Raw genomic sequence first — 4,724 nt, 5'->3', positions numbered from 1 at the left:
TGTGAGACTTTAATGTAATTATATTATTTGCCCATTCTCTTTCCTTCTTTCAAACCACCCAATTTACTCCTCTTTGTTCTAATTTAAATTCATGCTAACAAGTGCTTGCTGACAGGAGCATGATATAGTTGTTCCTTGAGAGGCTGGACCAGAGCCTGAGCAATACAGATGCAGTTGCTCACAGCCAACTATCAGACTGAGCACTGGGACCTCAATGAAGGAGTTAGTGAAAAGACTAAAGGAGCTAAAGGGGGTTTCAACCCTATAAAAAGAACAACAATATCAACCAACCAGATACCCCAGACCTCCCAGAGACTAAACCACCAGCCAAAAAGTACTCATGGATTAACCCATGGCTCCAGCTGCATATGTAGCAGAGGGTAGCCTATTCTGGCACCAATGGGAAATGAGGCCCTGAGTCCTGTGGAGGCTCCATGTCCCAGCATAGGGTAATGCTAGGACAATGAGTTGGGATTGGAAGGGTAGGTGAGATAACTCTCTTATAGAAGCAGCTAAGATGGGAAATGGGATAGGGGGTTCTCAGGGAGGAAACAGGAAAAGGGAAATTTAGAAATGTAAATAAAACAGCCAATTTAAAAATTCCCAAATAAATTTATGTCCTATTTTATCATTACTTGTTACTTGCATATGTTTATGCATATGCATGTTTATGTATGGTATATACCAAAGTATATACATACAACTTGCTTGTATATAAGTACAACTAGAATGTTACTTGTATATTTCTTTAGGGTTGACAATTGGTCCTGAATTACAAATTTGTATGTTCTTCCCTGGGGCAGATTATTTAGGTTCAATGAACATTACTTATTGGCCTGTAGTTCTTTGTTTAGAGTTCAGGTCTACTAGACCTACAGGTCTTTATAGCTATCCTACTGAATGCAATCTAAAGAAGCAATGCAGTGGAGTGGTTCCATTGAGATATTTCAGGTAATATCATTCTAATTATTTTCAGAAATTTTGATGTTGTAAACACCAAAAGAAGCATTTTCTCAGCAAAAATTAATAGCTGGTTCTATTTTTTTAATGTAGAGAAAATAGTTGATTTTTCAAAAAAAAGCAATGCAATCACCATAAAAAATTCAACACAATTCTTTACAGATTTTTTTTAAAAAGTAGCTTTCAGCTTCATATGAAATCAAAGTCCAGGTTAGCTGAAACAATTCTAGATAATAAAGGAAGTAAGAGAGGTATCACTATCTGTTATTTACAGCACTATAACAAAATTATAGTAACAAAAATAGCATGGCATTGGCACAAATACTGATTCATTGATTTGTCAGAATCTGATGAAATTAAAATTAACATTGAGACATAAATCCACAGAGCTATGGACAATAAACTTTTAAGTAAAAAAAAATTCAGAAGTATACACTGGGAACAAGATACAATCAAAAAATATGGTGCTGTTCAAACTGGGTTACTGAAGGTAGAAGAATATGAATAAATTCAACACAACAACCTTCACAAAACTCAACTCTAAAAGAATCAAAACCCTTAAAAATAAAACCAGATATATTAAACCAGTAGAAGAGAAAGTAGGGAATAGCCTTAAACTCATTTTTACAGGAAAGAACATTTTGAAAAGATTAACATTAGCACAGGCAAAACAACTAACAGTGAAAGACAAGCTTCTGTACAGCAAAAGACATTGTTTTTCAAATAAGAGCCAACCTACAGATGACTTTCCACCAACTACACATATGATAGATGGCTAATATTAAAAATACAAAGAGAACTCAAAAATTAGACATTAAGGAAAAAACCTCAATTAAAATTTTGAATATATTTTTTAATTATGGAAAAATTAATTTTATTACAGTTATGTAAATGAAAGTTGTAAAAATGTTATATATACATGTGTATATATATGCTTATGTATGTGTGTGTGTTCTTCTTTCAGTGTTTTAAAAAATAACAAAGATACATTAGCAATTATATTGTCTGGTTATTAATTAATTGTAATTTTTAACCTGTAACAATATTAAAAATGAGGTCAAACCACACTCCTGATTTAAAAGAAAAAACGACCCTCTTTCCCACTAATAGTCATAATCTGACACTTCTCTTCAGCTAAGGGTTGGAGAATACAAGTTATTCTCCATCCCTACTGAAATATAGACTGGCTTGATCTTAAGCATGTCTCGTGCAGTCAAAAATGGCAGGAGGACAAGACAAAAAGAAAGGATCTGCAAATTTAAAATGAGATAGCAAGGGTACAGAGCAGAGCCCAGCCAATCTGCCACAAGGACTGCCAGCTCCTAAGGTTGAGAGACTGGTGAGTGGGGGATCTGGGCAGCCAGGGAGCAGAGAGATCTCTGTGGAGTGTGCACGTGGGGCGCACCCTCCGACCTGCTTGATCCAGGGACCAGGAACAGAACTTTGGAACTTCTGTTTCCACCTGGCGGCGACTTCAGGGCGCAGAGCAGAGCCTGGCCCATCTACTACATGGACCACCAGCTCCTAAGGTTGAGAGACTGGTGAGTGAGAGATCTGAGCGGCCAGGTAGCAGAGAGATCTCTGCAGAGTGCGCACGTGGGGCGCACCCTCCGACCTGCCTGATCCAGGGACAAGGAACAGAACTTTGGAACTTCTGTTTCCACCCGGCGGCAACTTCAGGGCACAGAACAGAGCCCGGTCCATCTGCCGCACGGACCGCCAGCTCCTAGGGCTGAAAAACTGGGACCAAAAACAGAACTTTGGAACTTCTGTTTCCACCCAGAAGCGGCTTTAGAGTGCAGAACAGAGCCCGGCCCATCTGCCACACAGACCGCCAGCCCCTAGGGGTTGAGACACTGGTGAGTGAGAGATCTGGGAGTCCAGGGAGCAGAGAGATCTCTGTGGAGTGCGCACGCAGAGCGCGCCCTCCGACCTGCCTGCTCCAGGGACCAGGAACAGAACTTTGGAACTTCTGTTTTCACCCGGCTACGACTTCAGGGTGCAGAGCAGAGCCAGGCCCATCTACCACGCCGACCACCAGCTCCTAAAGTTGAGAGACTGGTGAGTGAGAGATCTGACCGGCCAGGTAGCAGAGAGATCTCTGCAGAGTGCACACGTGGGGCGCACCTTTTGACCTGCCTGATCCAGGGACCAGGAACAAAACTTTGGAACCTCTGTGCAAACCCCACTCGGCAACTCTGAGGCATAGAACAGGGCTGGGCCCATCTGCCACCTAGGCCAGTGGAGATCCAGGGACACAGACCAGATACAAGGGAAAGGCGAGAACATATGACTGATAACAAAATGGCGAGAGAAAAGCGAAAGAGTATATCCCAAGGAAACCAAGACAACCTGGCAACACCAGATCCCAGCTCTCCCATAACAGCAAACATCGGAATTCGAAAACTCTAGAAAAAGAAGACACAGACCTGAAATCATACCTCAAGATGCTGATAGAGATACTTAAACAAGAATGGGAGGAAAAAAAAAGATTCAGAAGCTTTTAATGAGAAAACAAAAAAAAAACACTCAAAGAACTCAAAGAACTAGAGGAAAACAGAACCAAAGAAATGAAAAAATGGAAGAGGAAAATTAAAATGGAAATTGACACAATAAAGAAAACACTAAAAGAGATAACCCTAGAGGCAAAACACCAAAAAAATAAATCAAGAGGCACAGAAGCAAGCATTTCCAATAGATTACAAGAGATGGAAGAGAGAATCTTGGGGGCAGAAGACAACACTGTAAACATAGAAAAAACAGCCAGAGAAGATGCAAAAAACAAAAAGCTCCTAACCCAAAATGTCCAGAAAATCCAGGAAACAATGAGAAGACCGAACCTAAGGATAATAGGAATAGAAGAGGGAGAAGAGTATCAACTAAGAGGCACAGTAAATATCTTCAACAAAATTGTAGAAGAAAACTTCCCTACCCTCAAGAATGAGATGACCACGAGCATAAAAAAAGCCTTCAGAACTCCAAAGAGGTAGGACCAGAAAAGAAATACTTCCTGACACATAATAGTCAAAACACCACTTCCAAAAGCAATAAAAGAATACTAAAAGCAGTAAGGAAAAAGGTCAGGTAACATATAAAGGCAGGCCAATCAGAATCACACCCAATTTTTCAACAGAGACTATGAAAGCTAGAAGAGCCTGGACAGAATTCATGCACACCCAAAGAGAGCATAATGCCAGCCTTAGCTGCTATACCCAGCAAAACTATCAATCACCATAGATGGAGAGATGAAGATATTTCAATACAAATCAAAATTTACACAATATCTGACCACAAACCCAGCACTACAATGAATTATAGGTGGAAAACCGAATACAATGAGGGAAAATACAGCCTTGTAAAAACTCCTAAACAAGAAAACTAAAAGAAGAAAAAGAGACAGACACAACACAACCCACAAAAGCAATAATGGCAGGAAACAGAAAAAACTATACCTTGATATCTATTAACATAAGTGGACTGAACTCCTGTCACACGCCCACGCTTCCCACTGCTAGGAACAGGCGTGCAACAAAACAAACTCTTCTGCAGATAACCTTTATTGAACAGCACTTGGCGCTGGGGGCTTCTTGGGCAGGAAACTTCTCTCTCAGCCAGGGACTCCCTACCGAGTTCTACTGTCTAGACGGCCTCTCACGCGCAGTCCCCCATGAACGATTTCTCTGTCCAGTCTCTGTCCACGCAGGACCTCCCGCAATCTCTCCTATCGGGTCCCTCTCCACGTGGTGCCTCTCCGCCATTCCTCC

Source organism: Micromys minutus, assembly GCF_963924665.1.
Source record: "Micromys minutus genome assembly, chromosome: 2".
NCBI lineage: Eukaryota > Metazoa > Chordata > Mammalia > Rodentia > Muridae > Micromys > Micromys minutus.
Note: the sequence above shows the minus strand (reverse complement) of the source record.